At 41.7% G+C, this 19443-nt stretch overlaps 1 long non-coding RNA gene and 1 other non-coding gene across 5 annotated transcripts in view; both read right to left on the bottom strand.

Moving 5' to 3' along the window:
• LOC115292342 overlaps window positions 1–19443 on the bottom strand; it is a 370178-nt gene that overhangs the window by 326759 nt on the left and 23976 nt on the right. The window lies entirely within an intron of this gene.
• On the bottom strand, window positions 15161–15263 carry LOC115293049. The gene has a single exon (XR_003909316.1). It is a non-coding gene; the product is annotated as a U6 spliceosomal RNA (small nuclear RNA).

Raw genomic sequence — 19443 nt, 5'->3', positions numbered from 1 at the left:
ATCAACTATCCATTAGATACTGAATCAATTTTTCTTAAGCACTACTAACTGCTTGCTTTTCTTGAAGCTAGATCATTCTGAAAATTTCCTGTTAGACCTATGAGTGCAAACATATGGTATCTGTCTTTCTCTGCCTGACTTATTTCGCTTAGCATGACACCATCAAGGTCCATCCACTTTCCTACAAATGGCCAGATTTCATTCTTTCTCATTGCCATGTAATACTCCATTGTGTATATATAGCACATCTTCCTGATCTACTCATCAGGTGATGGACATTTAGGCTCTTTCCATGTTTTGGCTATTGTTGACAGTGCTGCTATGAACATTGGGGTGCATGTGCTCCTGTGCCTCAGCATTTCTGTCTCTCTTGGGTAAAACCCTAGCAGGGCTATTGCTGGGTCATAGGGGAGTTCTATGGATAGTTTTTTGAGGAACCTCCACACTGTTTTCCAGAGCAGATGCTGGCGAGGGTGTGGAGAGACGGGCACCCTCCTACACTGTTGGTGGGAATGTAAACAGCTACTATTCTTAATAGCTCTAGAGGTCATACAATAAGAAAACATTAAATGTCTCCATAGCAAAAAGGGCAAAGAACGGGAAGAAAAGTGCATTTGGCTAATAAAGTTTTTTTTAAAAATGTCTCTTTATTAGTAACCCTGGTATTTGTCTAAGCAGCTACAAGTTTTCTCTCTCTTCTTTTTTAAATTTTTTTTAATGTTTATTTCTGAGACAGAGAGAGTGAGCATGAATGGAAGAGGGGCAGAGAGAGAGAGAGAGAGAGAGAGAATCTGATGCAGGCTCCAGGCTCTGTCAGCACAGAACCCAGTGTAGGGCTCGAACCCACGAACCAGAGATTCTGACCCGAGCCGAAGTCAGATGCTTGACTGAGACACCCAGGCGCGCCCTCTCTCTGCTTTTTAAGTGACAATAACCAGGGTTGTGAAGGATATGGGAAAATATGCATTCTTAATATTGCAAGTGAATATATAAATGGAATGTATTTTCTTTAACACAATTAGTCAATAGTATCAAACAATTCAAACATCTGTCTACCTTTTGACCTAATACTTGCACTTCCAAGAATATATTCTAAAATAAAAATTAGACCTCAAGGACAAACTATGAAATTGTTTGCTTATCTATACAATTTTAGATATGTGAACATTATACATGATACCTAACACAGAATAGAAATAATATACTCAACAGAAACACACCAAAATATTAACATTAGCCCTTTCTGAGTAGGGTTATAGATTTTCAGTTTGTACATATAGTTGTTCTCTATTGTTCACATTCCCATAATAAGTACAGTTGCATTATTTTTATAATCGAAAAACAAGTATTTTAAAATAAAAATGCAAAGCTTTCAAAGAGAAGGCATGATTTCGGTTCATCGTGTCTGTGTGCACAGTGAGTCCACACAGATTCTGACCCCACTAGGAGAGGCCACGAAGGTGGCCGCTCATCCCCTGTGGCCGGAAGTAAACTGTCCTATTTAGAAATCTGTGGGGCCTTTTTAAATATCCCTTCCCAAAGCAAAACACAACAGTAATAAGAGCAATTTGCTTTTGATGATGAACTCCTACCAAAATAATTAAGACATTATTCAGAATCTTCAAAAGCAATAAAATGAATAAGGGCAACAGAATAAAACACACAATAAAAAGGATGAAATCCAAAAGCAAAACAAGGTCATCTCATTAAAAACAAGGGATTACTGTTGAAAATGTCTAGGGTCTCATCAGGAGGACCTTATTGTCTTTAATAATAGTTTTGATTTGAGAATGCCAATGCCAAAGCCAAAATGACTTCTTTTTCCTCTCAAATGCTTTCATGATTGTGTTTCTATAGCTCTGAGGGAGTTCGCATGGCTGTCTCCTAAGAAAAAAATGACTGGTGAAAGAGGGAACCTATTATTTGCAAAATTCGGAAACAAAATAGGCTATATGCAGATAATGAGTTTTAAAATGTACTGTATTTTTTATTTCATATAAACAGTATACACTGGTTTAGGATTTTTTTCTATTTTTATTATTTTATTTTTTCACCATAAGTGTACTCCTTAATCTCCATCACCTGTTTGACCAGTCGGTCCCCACCCACCTCCCCTTTAGTAACCATCAGTTTGTTGTCTATTAAACAGAGTTAAGTTTGAAGCGTCTGGGTGGCTCAGTTGGTAGACCTTCAGCTCAGGTCACATCTCATGGTTCGTGAGTTCAAGCCCCATGTCGGGCTCTGTGCTGACAGCTAGCTCTCAGAGCCTGGAGCCTGCTTCGGATTCTGTGTCTCCGTCTCTCTCTGACCCTCCCCTGCTCACACACACATACACACACACACACACACACACACACACACACACACTCTCTCTCTCTCTCTCTCTCTCTCTCTCTCAAAAATAAATTTTAAAAACATAAAAAAATGTAAACGGAGTTAAATTTCAGCAAGTCTGGCCCCTCTCTTCCTGTTCTCCCCTTCCCAAGTATCTCTGCCAACTCATGCCAAAGGGGCCATATACACCATTATCGAGTCATTCCCTATGGTCCTCTAGGCATTTACTTTATTAAGAATCTTTCATTACTTAAAAACAAATCCTCTCTGAGCCAAATTCAGCTCAGTTCGTGGTTAGCTGCAGTCATCTGAGAGTCATAAAGTGACCAAGACAAACAAACATACTAGGGGAGGGGACTGTTTACCAAGGACACACATATGGGAAGGCATAGGGGAAGCAAAAGGCAAAGAGGAAGGATCGTAAAAGCAAGCACAGTAAGGTATCCACATACAGATGGTGGACATACTCATGAAATACCAGGGAAAAATAACTGACATGCTTTTAAAATCAAGGAAGCAGATGAAATATGGCCATTTGTAGCAAAGTGGATGGACCTTGAGGGTGTCACGCTAAGCGAAGTAAGTCAGGCAGAGAAGGACAGATACCGTATGTTTGCATTCATAGGTCTAACAGGAGAGACCTGGCAGGGGACCATGGGGAGAGGAGGGGGGAAGGAGAGTGGGGGAGAGTGAGGGACACAGATCAAGGAAGACTACTGAATACTGAAAACGAACCATGGACTGAAGGGGGAGGGGTAGGAGGGAGGGGGTGATGGTCATGGAGGGGGGCACTTGTGGGGAGAAGCACTGGGTGTTATATGGAAACCAATTTGACAATAAACTATTTAAAAAAATAAAAAATAAAAAAAAATAAAATCAAGGAAGCAAGCATCCACTCCATCCCATTCTATGAAGGCACAGAAAGCAAACCATTCAGTCCCTGAAATCGGCTACTTCCTCTTCCAACCACAAGGTGGGGCTCTCCTCAGGATCTGTAACTGAGATTGAATATTTACAGCCGAAATAATGGGAAACCAAGCCTCTCCAGTCAATTCAGTTTTAAACAGAACTTTGCACCAATGAAACAGTCTACACAAGTATAGAGTTCTGTCCAATGAGAAGTCTTCCTTACTGATGCCACATCTATATGGGCAAAGTCACCTCTACATCCACAGCCATCACTTTCTTCCCTCAAGCTGAGCTTTGGGCTATGGAACTGAGCTCTATGCCTCACGCTCTTTCTCCTTTCTTTCTATGTCTTGGATCTTGTTATCTTATTTTTGCGTTACAACAAGTCGAGTGAAATGTCAGATATGGAGATATGCCACCCAGATTATTCTTCTGGAAAAGACTGGCCGCCCGCTGTAAAGAGTACAGTCATCAGTGCACAGCTGTCAGCCCCTTCCCAGTATCAGCTACAGAGAGCCCCCCTGTCCGTGTCATGCCCTTCCCAGAGTGGCCTGCATCAGGGGACTGACGGATGCGGGGAGGGTCAGTGGGGATACAGGAACCTAGCCACTTGGACTCAGTGCATGACAATTCTAAGAGCTGGTGCTTGCTCTAGAGCTTTGCCGGGCCTCCACTGCACATCACCTTTTCCCCATTGTTTCCAGCCCTCTCCGTTTCAAGATACTAATCCCTGATAAATATAGTATACCCCAAACCACATCTTCTGTGTCTACGTCCAGCAAACACAGCCTGCAACACTGCAAAATGAATTGCTCGAATCATCTGACAATGATAGGCTATTAAATAATTTGGAATACTTAGCGCTTGCTTTTATACACTTTTGTGCTTCAGATGTTCTCACTGAATCACCATTTACTCATTTATTCAATAAATATTTGAATGCCTCCCATGAGCTGGGCACTGTGCTTGGTGAAAGATACATGAAAAATGTCTGGAACACAACACAGTTCTAGAGGTGAGGCGGCCATCTTGCAAACAAGAGAATGAAAGAAATAATCAAAGGGAATGGCAGATGAAAGAGCCAGAAAGAGCCTTCGTGGGACAGGAATGACCGCCTGGGACCGCCTGTCCCTGACCTCATTTTGTGAAAGGAATAGCCTCTACTTGGTTTTCTATTAACTGCAACAGAACAACATCAACCCTGGTTGGCAGACACCCCCCTCAGTTGACACTATGTCCACTGCAAATACCATGCCTTGGCCATTGTTTGCTTATTTATTGATTGAGTAAATGAACAAATGAATGATAATTCTTACTAGTATTTTACCTCCCATTCCATGGTCGAATCCAGAAAATCAGCCAGGAAAAAAGGAACAAAGCCCAAAAAGTAGTCTGGTTTCTGACTGCCCACTCCCTGGCTCAAATCTGTTCACCTTATTCTTCCCTTTTTCATTTCAAAACTATACTCATGCTATTCCTTTTATAGTATCGCCACATGGAAATGAACAACAAGCAAAGCATTTCTCCAGTAAGATCATTTTTGACACTTTTTTTCTTCTAGATCTCATGGACATAGGAGAGGAAAATTTGACACATGGGCTGCGGGGCTGTACAAACATACAGCAGATCATTTTAAATGCTTCAGTTTCAGAGGAGCCGAGAGAGAAATGGCACATCTATAATTATCCCTCCACCATCAATAAGCTTCCAATTACTATCTACTCTCAAAGGTAGAGAAAATGGCAAAGTATTTTTTACGAAACCTCAGAAGCTGCATCTTCAGAAATTTGTTGTATCATAAAGTCCTTGTCCCAGGAGGCGTCTGGAGATTTTATTTACCTGAAGGGAAGTTTGCAATTAATGGTTTGACGGATAGAAGACCACCGAGAAAAGCCTTACAATGAAGTAAACCCAGCCGCACTGAGGCCCGCGAAAGCTTTCCACCAAAATTACCAGCCACTGATGGTATGACACTCAATTCAGCTATCTCCCTAGAAATTTCCTTCTTCCTAGCAATATTTCCTCTTAATTTATTGATTTATGTGTCTATTCAACAGACATCCATTAAATACCAATTGTGTGCAGGCATAGTACCAGGCACTAGAAAGACATAAGGTGTCATCCTGGACCTCAAACAACAGAACTCATAGCTACAAACACCTGACATCGCATTTCAGTACAATATCATGTGTCTAAGAGAGGTGAGCGCGGGCTGTTTGGGGAAATCACAGAAGAGGGAAACCCAGCCTAGCACGGAAGAACAGTACAAGAAGGATTTCTCAGAGAAAATGGCTTTTGAGTTATCGTAAACAGTAAACAGAAGTTACCTCTACCTACCATCGATATATTCAAATCCAACTGCTTCCCCACATCCCCCTCTACCAGCCACGCCCAGTCCACTGACCAGGGTCACCACCAGAACCTCCTAACGGGTCTCCCTGCTGCGCACTCTCACCCCGACAGCAGCCAGACAGAGCCTCTTGAAAGGTAATCAGAGGATATGGTCCCTCTAATGGCTTCCCAACATCCTTAAAATGAAAGTCCTCACCGTGTCTATAAGAAGCTGTACGATCTGGGACCTGGCTACCTACCCAATTTAATTTCCTAGAACTCTTCCCCTGGTGGATGGCCCTGCATCCACACTTGCAACCTTGAAATTCCTCCAACACAACAAGAAATCTGCTTCAGGACCTTTGTATTTGCTGTGCCCTCTGCCTAGAAACACTCGAATGGCTTATTTCATCTGGGTCTCTGCTCCAGGGCCCACTGCTCAGAGAGGCCCTCCACAACTATACCACTGAAAATACTATGCGCTTTCCCCTTATTTGACATTGTTGTTCTTCCTAATGCTTGTTAGTAGCTAATATTATATGTAATTTTCCATTAAAAGCACGCTCGGCCACCTCAGCTTGATGTCACACTCTCAAGACAGGATTTTGTGAGGGACCAGGGTTCCTGGAGACACTTTGCTGGGCAACCTCAGTGGGAGGCTACATAAGAATTTCCTTCGCGCAGAGGTCGGAGTTCTTAAAATGGTGACCCAGAGGCCCATTCTGTCTTTGGGGAATAGGGATGGGGCCTGCAGGGGCTACCTTGTATTTTTAAAATTTTTGAAACACCCAGTGTTAGAGGATTTCGTATCAAAATCCCTATTTTCTATTATCTCTTGAAAATAGGAAAGATCTAGCAAAACTAGGCTTGAGCCCAGCTACAGATGCTCCCTTTAGACCGAGCAAGCCCTCTGTAGCTTGCCACCATGCTTAACATGAGCTCTTCATTACCTCAGGTGGGTACCTCGTTTTTTTGACCTGTCTGAGCCAGGTAGGCCTTTCAGTCCTGATTCCTGGTCTTAAACTTGATTGGTTAGTTGTCCCAGAGTCAGGAAGATTATCAAAAGAGCAAAACACTCAATGCTCTGAAGACCCACCAAGTATTAAAAGGACCCAAGTCCTTGTAGAAATGTAGGGCTGGAAGGGGCCTCAGAAATCCTCCAGTTGACTTCACTACTACAGATGGAGGGAACAGAGGCCCAGGTGGGTCAAACTTTGAACAGATCAAAGATTTGATTTCCAGGTGCCCAGCATGGGTCTTAGACCCCCCAGTGAGCCGCTTCCAGAACATACATCTGCAGGGGTAGGAAACACTGCCATGTAACCCCTGTCCACTCACTGGCCTTCATCCCTAATGGGTTAAAAACATTTTTAAAAAGCTAAATATTGGGGCGCCTGGGTGGCTCAGTCGGTTAAGCGTCTGGCTTCGGCTCAGGTCATGATCTCACGGTTCGTGGGTTCGAGCCCCGCGTCGGGCTCTGTGCTGACAGCTAGCTCAGAGCCTGGAGCCTGCTTCAGATTCTGTGTCTCCCTCTCTCTGACCCTCCCCTGCTCACGCTGTCTCTCCCTGTCTCTCAAAAATAAATAAAAAACAGAAAAAAAATTTAAAAAAAAAGCTAAATATTAAGAAAAGACAGCATTTGTAACCATGTAAGGGCAACTGAGAAAAATCTATGGAATAGAAATCTCAGGAGGCCAGGACAACGTGTAGAGAACTGAGCCGGCCTCTGTCAGAGGTAAGTAAAGTCTTTTGGTAAAAGGCCAGATGGTAAATATTTTAAACCGGGCCATACAGTCGCTATGGCAACAACTCAACTCTGTCTGTAGCAGGAAAGCGACCATAGGCAGGATGTAAATAAACAGGCGGTTCTGTGTGTCAATAAAACTTTACCGATAGACACTGAAAGTTGGATTTCATATCATTTTCATGTGTCATGAAACAATATTCTTCGATTTTTTTTTTTTTGGAACCATTTAAAAGTGTAAAAATTACTCTTAGGGCAAGGACCATACAAAAACAGGTGGTAGGCAGGATTTGACCCTAGAGCCATACCTGGATGACCTCTGACCTAAATGGTGAGGGACAGATAAGAAGAGCTGCCGGTCCTGTCTGTCCTGGTTTCCCAGGTCTTCTTTCACTTTGAGTACAAGAGATCTCCTAACCGGCAGGTCACATGAGTGTTGGTGTTACAATAGTGTTTGAATTGTCTTACAGTGCATCAAGTTTATCCAGTTACTCATATTCTCTTGTTTGATCTTCACAGCGATTCTACTAGATACACAACAAGTATATGTGCGTATTACATTTCCAACCTGTTCACTTTGGGTATAGATTACAATGACAGTCGCTGAAGAAAAATTTACCCAAGATATCACCACCTCAGAAAAAAAGTTTTGACATTTGTCTTTATCCTTCTCAATTCTTTTTTTCATATCTAGGCAAACGTTCACTGAATTGGCATCATCATGTGGATACAATGGTATATTCCAGTTTTTCACATAGTGGATTTATGCATTATATCCCATTTCTAAATAGGCCTCATGGTGAATATTTAAGAGTCTCGGCCGTTTATCATTATTTATTTAATCCTTTCTCCTTTGTTGGACACTTAGGAAGTTTCCAGTTATTTACCACGAGATATAATGCTGCAATGAATGTCTTTATCTGCTTGACTTCCATTGGAATATTTCCTTGATATTCCCAGAAGTGAAATTACCAGATAAAGACCAATAACACTCTTTGATTATTATAATACGCTTTGGAAATTTCTTTCAAAAAAGCTATACCAAAGCAGTTTTCATTAGCACAGGGTTAAAACAATGGGCCCTGGAGCAGTCCAGCTCTGTCATGGGCTCCATCGTGACCTTGGGAAGTCACCTCTACCCTAAGCTTTAACTACGTCACCTGTCAAAAGAGGAACAGAACCTCTGCCTTCTGTGAGAGTCAAAAGAGAGAGACGATCACACTAAGCAACTTCCACAAAGTGGTGAGGATGCCATGAAATGTTGATGCGGAGACTGCTAACGTGATGATGAGCTTCAGTGTGGGTAGGAGTGCGAAGAACCAAGGCTCCGATTCAAGAGTCTTGCCCAACGCCACACACTTGGTAAAGAGCCCTGCAGACTCCAATCCATGCCTTTTTCTGTGTCTCTTTGATGGCCCCCACGACCTCCTGGGGCTTTGAGTATAATAGTGTTGATTCCTTGCTCACTCTCAGGGGCATTTCATTAGCAGGCTGGTTTCTAAGTCCCAGAGATCAGCCAATTTGTTCCTTCCAGACACTTGGACCCTATGGGGACCCTCTCCTGCTACACCTGCTTTTTCATTTTTTAGGTTCAACAAGTAACCAATGAGCATTATACGACAGAAGATTTGTGCCTTCAAAGCCTCATATCAGCCTCGTCACTAAACTTGTCAGAGCGGTCCTTTCCCTTCTGACAGTATTTAGATTGCTATTAAAGTAGATGTCGACAAGTTCTAACTCTGGGTTCATTTATATTCATAATCTTTTATCCACATTTGGATAGTTCAAGGTTAATGAAATCAGTACTCCTGAAACTGAGAATTAACATCCAAAAAGAATTCATATGAAAAATGTAATACTTCCTCCCCTTTATTTCTTCTTTTACAAAAACAGTATCTGCAAGAAAGGTCAAAATTAGAGGCAAGAACAATTAACATGAGAGTTTTGAGAAAACCTATAATCTCTCTATGTTCTATAATCTTATTCTGACTGAAAGGCAAAGGTAGATCAACAAACGTTCTTGCCAGGTCTTAACCACTCCTACCAAGATGGTTTTCCAGAAGTTTACTCATCGATACAACTGTGTTTCTAGGTGTTGGATGAACTTGGTAGCAACTGTGATTTCAAGTATTCGAGGCAGGGGCCCCTGGGCTGCTCAGTCAGTTAAGCCTCCACCTTTGACTCAGGTCATGATCTCATGGTTCATGAATTTGAGCGCCGTGTAGGGCTCTGTGCTTGGAGCCTGGAGCCCGCTTCGAATTGTGTCACCCTCTCTCTCTCTGCCCCATCCATGCTTGTACTCTGTCTCTCTCTCTCTCTCTCAAAAAATAAAACAATAAAGACATTATAAAATAAGGTATTTGAGGCAAATCAGGCTCCAGGAATTAATGATACTTGTATGTAGTCAGAGATAGAGGGCATTTGCGGGTCTAGGGCATATGTCAGGAGATTTCTTCCTTAAATGCTCAGATAGTAAAGATGTTCGCCTTTGCAGGCAAAAGGTCTCTGTTGCAACTACTCAACTCTACTGACCCAGCACAAAACCAGCCACAGGCTACGTGTAAAAGAACAGATGTGGCCGTGTCCCAGTGAAACTTCACTGACCAAAGCAGATGGTAGGCCTGCAGGCCAGAGTCTGCTGGCCTCCGTTCTAGAAGCTAGCATGTCTGCCTGTCTGGATGTCAGTATCTTGGCACTTTGCAGCACTTGACAATACTTTAATGGCACATACGATCTCAGTCTTGGTGTTTTCTGGCACCTTGGGAAACCAGCCCATGGTGATGGCTTCTTGGGACCTGGTGGCACTGATGATTCTAGACCTCGGCACTTGAGGTTTCACGCTTGGTGACCCTTGTGGCTGTGAGGGCTTGTGGCATTTACATTTCTAGATGGTAATCATTTAATGGCACTGAAGGTCATTTGCCGATCCTGAAGTCATAGCCCTGAGCCCATAGTAAACATTCAGAGGATGTTTGTTGAGTGAAGAAATGTCCCCTTTTGGGGTCTTCAAGATATGCTAAAATTGGATCTCTAACATTTACTGATTTCTAAATTCCATGCTTTGTATCCAACAAAAACAGACTACTTAATTTGGAAAAAGTGACCAGCTTTGGCCAACAGGTAGTTTGGGTTTTCATTCATTCATACTCACCATGTTAGCAAATATTAATTAGAATCTACTATGTACAGAGTAGGGTACTTCCTCTAACCGGTCATCTCAAATGTTACATCAAGGTATCTGGGTTCACGGACTTCAGAACCATCTCTTATTAGAGCTTGGTGTCTCTCCAACACACTTTGGAGGAATGTTTGCATTCCCAAAGGATTGGGAACACTATTATGTACAGATCTTCCTGGTCTCATTCTTAAATAAATACAGGACTTCATCTTTCTTCTGCACCACTCTGGGTTAGAAAACTCCAGTTTTGCAAGTATAAAATAATGAGAACTAAGCCAGTTTTACCTATTGACTTAAGAACATGATTAGAAAGAAAACTTTCCTTTGACAAAAGTTCACTTATCCTCCATGAATTTGTTTTTTAAAATAAAATAACTAAGTGAAGGTGGTGACATTTCTGTGGAATTTGCCCACGGAACAGCCACACTAACTCTCAAGGTTTTGGCGCCATCCTGTGGCCGTTTACATTCATCTGTTAAGAATAAAGTGCCATCATCACTGTTTCAGTCAAACCTGGTCTCTCTCAGGAGACAAAAGATTATTAAAATCAAACTAGTACCTGACTTAGAAAGTCAGCTTGCTATTTTGCAACCAAATTATTGTCCAGCCTTGTGGAAGGTACTGGATAAATGTCTCCTGAATCTTCTTTCTTCTGCTCTCCCACAGCCTGCTCCCTAGTCAAGGTACCACATCAGTTCCTCTGTGAATCTCTCTCATGGCGCCCTAGACCCATCTCCCTACATAGACTGCTGATTCCCTCCAATGCATTCTCTAGTCTGCTGCCAGTGATTTGTGTTAACACAAAACTGATCCAATCGCTCCTGAATCTACCTACACCCCCTCCAAAAACATCCCGCTTCTCCTAAGAAAAATGTCCCAGTCCTAACATAGCCCGCAAGACTCATCGACACAGCAGCCTCTAGCCACATGTGGTTCTGGAGCCCTTGAAATGTGGCTGGTGCGAATCAAATGTGATGTCAGCATAAAGTGCATCCCAGACTTTAAATACTTCAAACATAAAAAGAACGCAAATTATCTCATTACTAATGTTTATAGTAGCCATAGGATTACATTACACGAAATGACAATACTTTGGATAGAATAGGCTAAATACAATATATTTTTTTAATGTTTGTTTTGAGAAAGACAAAGACAGAGGGCGAGCAGGGAAGGGGCAGAGAGAGAGAGAGAGAGAGAGAATCACAAGCAATCTCTGCACTGCCTGCTGTTAGCATGGAACCCAGTACAGGGTTCGATTCCACAAACCACCATGAGATCAATGACCTGAGCTGACATCAGTAAGAGTTGGATGTTTAACCGACCAAGCCACACAGGCGTCCCTAAAAACAATATATTTTCCATTTATTTTCACCTGTTTCTTTTTACTTCTACAACGTGGACCTAAAACCTGAGGATATAGTGAAACAAACAGGAAAAGGCCCTTTCCCTATCGTGCTTACAATCTCATGGGAGAAAAAAGGCATAAACAATATATATCAGAGAGCAGATAAGATATGAGGCACCCGGACAGGCAGCTGAATTTTACACAAGCAATTTTAGGCAAGACGTCATTGAGCAGGTGGTTCTGAGACCCAGGAAAAGTGAGGGAAGGTGCCAGGAGGAAAATCATTACAGGCAGAGAAAGCAGCAAGGGCAAAGGCCGCGAGGCAAGCGCAGACCTTGTTTATTTAAGAACTAGCAAAGATGTCAGTGTGGGTTAAGCTCAGCGAACAAGGCGAGAAAGGGCGGTCAGGAGAATACCCAGAGCCAGACCATTTAGACGCTAACAGAACGTACTAAGGACTTCAGCTGAGGGAGACAGGAAGCTACTGGAGACTTTCAATATCACATTTATGCTGACTTGGAAAGTTTACCTCCAGCCCCAGCTCTTTACCGGACTCACACTTGTATATCCAACCACTTGATATCCTTTCTTGGTTGTCTAAAAACTCTTTCAGATGTTCTCTAGACAACACTGATTCCTGATATGCCCCGCCCAAACCTGCCCTTCACCAAGGGCTGCTAAATTGGATCTACATAAACCTATTCAGCACTTACATAAAAATAATTTACAGTAAAAGGCTTCCAGTTTCAGCTCCAATGTGCAAAAAGATTAGAAATGATCACTCTTACATTCCAACAAGCAGCAGCTGAGCAAACTGAAAATCAATGGCTTTTCTTGGACCCATCATGGAACTGAGGTAACAGGGCAGATAACACCCCGTAATCTGGAGAGACAGGTGCATGCAGTGACTTATAGCCAAGACCTGCTTACCGGGAGGAGAAGCCTCTGGAGTCATACCCTGCTAGCCTCGGTCCCCATGGTTGCTACAATTACACAGAGAATTTAACTCCTAGGCAACTGACAGGTGTCAAGGCTTTTCCAAGTAAGGAACGAAACCCAAAGTAAACTATTTACAGAAGCCATGAAATCTAAAAGACAGGTTTGACTACATAAAAATGAAGAACTTTCTGTACAACGTAAGAGGAGAAAGTTAAAAGATAACTAGGAAATTGGAGGGAATTATTTGCAGCATAGGTATCAAAAGGCCAATGTCCCAGGCGCCTGGGTGGCTCAGTCGGTTAAGCATCCGACTTCAGCTCAGGTCACGATCTTGCAGTTTGTGAGTTCAAGCCCCGCATCGGGCTCTGTGCTGACAGCTAGCTCAGAGCCTGGGGCCTGCTTTGGATTGTGTGTGTCCCTCTCTCTCTGCCCCTCCCGCACTTGTGCTCTGTCTCTCTCTGTCTCTCAAAAATAAATAAATGTATAAAAATCTTTATAAGTAAATAAATTTTTTAAAAGGCCAAGGCCCATAATATTAAATAACACCTACGAATCATGTTTTTAAAAGGACAACCTAATATATTGAAGCATAAACAGGCATTTGGAGAAAAAAACTGTATTAGGGAGAATCTACAGATTGAGAAAAAAATGTTAAAAGACAGATAACATTCAGTATTAAAGGAACATGGATAAAAAGGCACTATAAATTATAACACGGTTAGGAGTGCATTTTGGTAAACCTTTCTCAGAAGACAATTTGACAGCATTTGCCAAAATGTTAAACATGCAGATTTTTTGAGCTAGCAATTCCACTTCTAGAAATTATTAAGTGAATATACAGAAATGTAGCACCTGGGTGGCTCATCAGTTAATTAAGCAACTGACTTCAGCTCAGGTCCTGATCTCACGGCTCATGGGTTCCAGCCCCACGTCGAGCTCTGTGCTGACAGCTCAGAGCCTGGAGCCTGCTTCAGATTCTGTGTCTCCCACTCTCTCTGACCCTCCCCTGCTCACTCTCTGTCTGTCTCTCTCAAAAATAAACATTAAAAATATTTTTGTAATTAAAAAGAAGGAAAAGTCATGCTTCTTTAAGAAAAAAGAAATATATGCATGAGGAAGTTCTTGTTACATTGTTTCCAATACAGAAAAATTGGAAGCATTCTAATATTTGCCATTAGGAACTGGTAAGAGTAGGTATACCTATTCAGTAAGGTTCTAGGCATGTGATAAAGGCTTCTTGTAACTAATCTACTGCCTTAAGAAAATGTCCACAATTTATATTTAAATAACAAAATCACAATAAATATTCAGAGACTTGAAACAGCATACTTAATGTATTTATTCAAGACTTTATGGCCCCACAATGAAGTTTTATAGTTTTCTTCCAAAAAGACCTTTACAGTTTTTAAGTTTATTTCTGTATATTATGCTCTGTAATGCCATTATGAATGGAACATATTTTTCTATTATATTTCCTATATAAATGTCTATACAGTTTATATAAAATGTATTCATGCTTTTATGTAAGAAATCTCCTGGTTTTGCATGGTAACTTATAATTGGGCTTCTTAATGAATCATCTTATTGTTTCTAGTAGTTTCATTTCCTACCCTTATATTTTTTATATTTCCTTCTCCACACCCCAAGAGGAACTGTTAAATATGATTGCAGTTCAGGGGAATTTTACTGCTAAACACCTGGGAAAAGAAAGTAGGGAACCAAAAAATTACACATATTTGGAAATAAAACAGTTTCACAAAATCAAGTAAGGAACCATGTGGTCCACGGACCAAGGTTCCCAAAGTCCTTCTCCATTTGGCCCACGGCATTGTTCCCACACTTTTCAAGCTTCCCCTAAATGAAACCTTGGGCAGGAACACAATATGTAAAACTGTGCTGGTCTGATGCTGCCATAAAAATTACTCTTTTTGGATCCCTGGGGGTCCCAAGATAACTTCTGGACACAAACAAATAGGGCATTTGCTACAATCCTAATGGCATGTTCCAATGATCATCATATTCTGGGCTTTGATTTGGTTTGGAGGAACCAAAAGACAAATCCATTTAGCCAATTCTTGAAAATTCCTACCTGTTGACCTTATAAACATACCACAGTGAGTGATTAAAATTTCAATATTTCATGGGGCATGTGGGCGGCTCTGGTGAAACATCCAACTCTTGGTTTTGGCTCAGGTCATGATCTCGCAGTTCGTGGGTTCGAGCCCCACATCGGGCTCTGTGCTTGCAGCAGGGAGCCTGCTTGCAATTCTCTCTCTCCCTCTCTCTCTGCCCCTCCTTAACTCATGCGGCCTATGTCTCTCTCCAATAAATAAACATATAAACAAAAATTTTAAATTCCCATGTTTCTGTTGATTTCTCTTTTAATAGGAAAGGCTTCACGAATTTGCACTCCATCCTTGTGCAGAAGCCACACTGATCTTCTCTGTATGGTTCCAGTTTTTATGAATGGAACATATTTTTCTATTATATTTCCTATATAAATGTCTATACAGTTTATATAAAGTGTATTCATGCTTTTACGTAAGAAATCTCCTGGTTTTGCATGGTAACTTATAATTGGCACTGTTTCTGCTGATCTTATATCTTTATGAAGACTACTGATTTACAAAAGGTCTTGCTCTGTATGCGCACAGGTGCTTCTCAGCTTCTCCAAGAAGTCAGGAAAGTCAAAGCAAAAAAAAAAAAAAAACTTTTAAAACAACGCAGACCAAGGACAGGGCTTTACCACACTGGGGCTTTCGCCTGAAACTGTGCCTGGTACAAATCATTCTTGCAGTTCCATTTACATAATTGGCTAAGCTGACAGTTCTGCCATCCGGCCAGCACGCACTCATAAATTTGGTTCTTTCAGTCCTATGTCAGGTAGAGCCAGCCACTGTGGCTGGAACTTCTCTTACTCTCCTAGCCCACGTCCACGTGTGCTTGCATAAAAATCCATCTGCTCGTATATGGAGGGATTTTAATTGCAAGCCTGCATTGGGGGAGTGAAGGAGATAATACATCAAGAGTTTTCCACATGATGAAATTGCATCACCCAGCATTACACGTTTTGAGTAACTGACTAGGTTAAACTATATTGTTTCTCAGCAAAAGCCTTTCTCCCCAGATCGTGTGTCCCAGCAGGAGGAGCCGTCATGCTCTGAGCAAGCACACTGACCACAAGGCCTTCTTTCAGTAAACCCTGTCAGCTGCTATGGGCTCTAGAGAAAGTACAGTATGGCGAAGGGACTAAATGAATATCTTTGGTAACTGCTTTGCCATGATTGGTGTAAAGAGAATAAACACACGGCTGAGGAAAATTACAGCTATCCAGACACACACTGCTGAATTAGCTGAGCCACGACTGAATACACTCATCATTTTCTCCTTAACATGCCTGCTTTCACTTCTCTTTCTTCTGAGTTAATTGTACCCCAGACCCCAGGCTTGGGCTACACTCTGGCTTTCTGTATGGGTTTAAGTCTGGACGTGCAGGCTACAGAATGCAATACCTCCTCTCACAGCCAGATGACGCACATGTAAGCTCTGCCCGTGGGTCCACTTCTTCCTCCCACTTCCCCTGAATATGCCGGTATTTGTTTTATGCACCAAGTATTGCTGATGATATGTCTGGTATCATTCTGATGTTCTTTTCTTTGTAGGTAATCTCTCTTCTATCACCAGTAGCCTTTAGGATCTTCTTTGCATCCCTAGTGTTTTGAAGTTTCACTACAATATGTTAATTTTTGCGGAAGGGATAAGGTCTGCATGTCAGTTCATCTTTTTTTTTTTTAATGTTTTTATTTATTTTTGAGAGAGAGAGAGAGAGAGAGAGAGAGAGACAGCGTGAGCAGGGGAGGGTCAGAGAGAGAAGGAGTCACAGGATCCGAAGACAGGTTCTAGGCTCTGAGCTAGCAGTCAGCACAGAGCCTGATGCGGGGCTTGAACCCACGAACCGTGAGATCATGACCTGAGCCGAAGTCGGACGCTTAACCGACTGAGCCACCCAGGCGCCCCAGTTCATCTTTTGGCATATGGATTTCCAACTGTTCCAACACCATTTGCTGCAAGGATTATTCTTTCTCTATTGAACTGCCTTTGCTCCTTCGTCAAAGATCTGTGGGGTCTATTTCTGAGCTCCCTATTCTGTCCCACTGATCTATGTCCATCTATACTATCAGCTTGCCCTACGAGAAAGGTCTACAAGTATATACTCCCACCAACAGTTTTACATTGAACTTTTAGCCACATTCCCATCAACGCTAAATGTTATATGTCTTTTAAATTATTTTCTAATCTACTAGACTACTCCCTTCAAAAAAAAACTCTTCCTTTTTTTCAAAATGCTTACCCTTTAATATATTGGGTAACATTTTTTAAATTTTTTAATGTTTTTATTTTTGACAGAGAATGACAGAGCATGAGAGGGGGAAGGCAGAGAGAGAGAGAAAGAGAAACAGAATCTGAAGCAGGCTCCACACTCTGAGCTGTCAGCACAGAACCTGACACAGGGCTCAAACTTGTGAACTGCGGAGACCATGACCTGATCCACTTAGCCACCCGGGCACCCCGACTCGGTGACATTTTTAAATGATCTGTTTACATGTTATACATTGACCTTTCATTAACAATTTGTAAACAGCTCCCTCCAGTTTTTTTCCTTTGGTTGTACAGAGTTTTTCATTTTTATATAGACAAACATATCCTTTAATTTTTATTTTATTTCATTTTAAGAGAGAGAGCACGCATGAGCAGGGGAGAGAGGCAGAGGGAGAGAGAGAGAGAATCCTAAATTGGGCGTGGAGCTGGATGCAGGGCTCAATCCCACGACCCTGGGGATCATGACATGAGCGGAACTCAAGTCAAACACTCATCCAACTGAGCCACCCAGGCACCCCCAAACCCATCTTTCAGATTTCAGGGCTTGTGTCAATACTTTACTTCTGGGTCTCATTTCTGACTTTAAAAAGCCTTTGACACCTGCAAAGTGCCTGTGAGTCAAATTTTCAGTCTAATTATAGCAACGATGTGGAGCCTGTGGTTTACATTATTTTCATTTGACATTTTTGCTTTCTCATCTCAACATTCTAATATTCTTAACACTGCATAGTATTTGATCTAGCTAATAGATCTAGAGCCACCTCAGTTAACGTTTCTGTCTTGCAGAAAATGACGCCCAGCACCAAGTGGGTGAAAATAAATGTATATTCCACTCCTAGGTACGAAGCCCGAAGAATTGAAACCAGGTGTTGAAACAAAAACTTACACACAGATGTTTATAGCAGCACTATTCACAGAAGCCAAATGATGGAAACAACCCAAGTATCCATCAAATGATGAATGGATACACAAAATGTGTACGTCATACGTTGGAATAGTATTGAGTCATTACTAGGAATGAAATATTGATTCACGCCACAACCTAATGAACCTTGAAAACATTATGCTAAGTAAAAGGAGCCAGATACAAAAATTCACATGCTGTATGAGTCCACTTATATGAAATAATCGAGAATAAGTAAATCCCTAGCGACAGAAAGCAAATTAGCGGTCGCCAGGGACTGAAGGGAGAGGGTAATGGAGACCGACTGCATAATGAGTATGCAGTTTCTTTAGGAGATGATAAAATGTTTTGAAAACTACATATAAGAAATGGTTGCACATCTGTGAACATACTAAATGCCACTGGATTGCACACTTTATTTTTTTAAGTTTATTTATTTTAAGAGAGACAGAGAGAGTGAGAGTGGGGGAGGGGCAGAGAGAGGGGAGAATCTCAAGCAGGCCCCACACTGTCCGCACAGAGCCGGAGGTGGGGCCTGAACTCATGAAACTTTGTGATCCTGACCTGAGTCGAAATCAAGAGTCGGATGCTTAACCAACTGAGCCACCCTGAATTGCACACTTCATTTTTTTTAATAGTTTATTTATTTTTGAGACAGAGAGAGACAGAGCATGAATGGGGGAGGGGCAGAGAGAGACAGAGACAGAATCCAAAACAGGCTCCAAGCTCTGAGCTGTCAGCACAGAACCCGATGCGGGGCTCGAACCCACGAATGTGAGATCTGACCTGAGCCAAAGTCAGCCGCTTAACCAACTGAGCCACCCAGGCACCCCTGAATTGCATGCTTTAAACGGTTAAGTTTATATTACGTGACTTTGACCTCAGTTCTTCTTAAATATAAATATACAATAAACATTTCTGTTTCTACCTACTACAAATGCTTGTTATAACGTTTAGATGATACACAGAAAGAGCATCGTACAAAGACACCATGATCAAATATATCATAATCATGACTATTTTCCTTTCTAGGACAGATTTTTGCCTTCCTTTCAAAGCTTCTCAGCTGTGGTTTGTCATTCGTAAATCTGTTAGGACAACAAATTGCTTGGTTTTCACCACTGCCCTGCTTGAATTTCAATAAAAGGAAGGTCATGGTTAAAATTCTGGCCTGTCTCTGTCCCTGCTCCAATTAGAAGCAGGCAGCTGCTGCTCCTACTGACTGAATTACAAGCTGTGTGGACACAAAAAAAGCACAAAAGGCAAGAACTGTGAGCCTCTTCCTTAAGAGACAAGTTCACGTTGGTGGCACTGTTTTATTTTCTTATTCGAAAATTAAATATTTTTTAAATATATATATTTTTAAATATTTATTTATT

The sequence above is a fragment of the Suricata suricatta genome, chromosome 5 (genome assembly GCF_006229205.1).
Source record: "Suricata suricatta isolate VVHF042 chromosome 5, meerkat_22Aug2017_6uvM2_HiC, whole genome shotgun sequence".
Classification (NCBI taxonomy): Eukaryota; Metazoa; Chordata; class Mammalia; order Carnivora; family Herpestidae; genus Suricata; species Suricata suricatta.
This window is presented reverse-complemented; position numbering and strand designations above follow the sequence as displayed.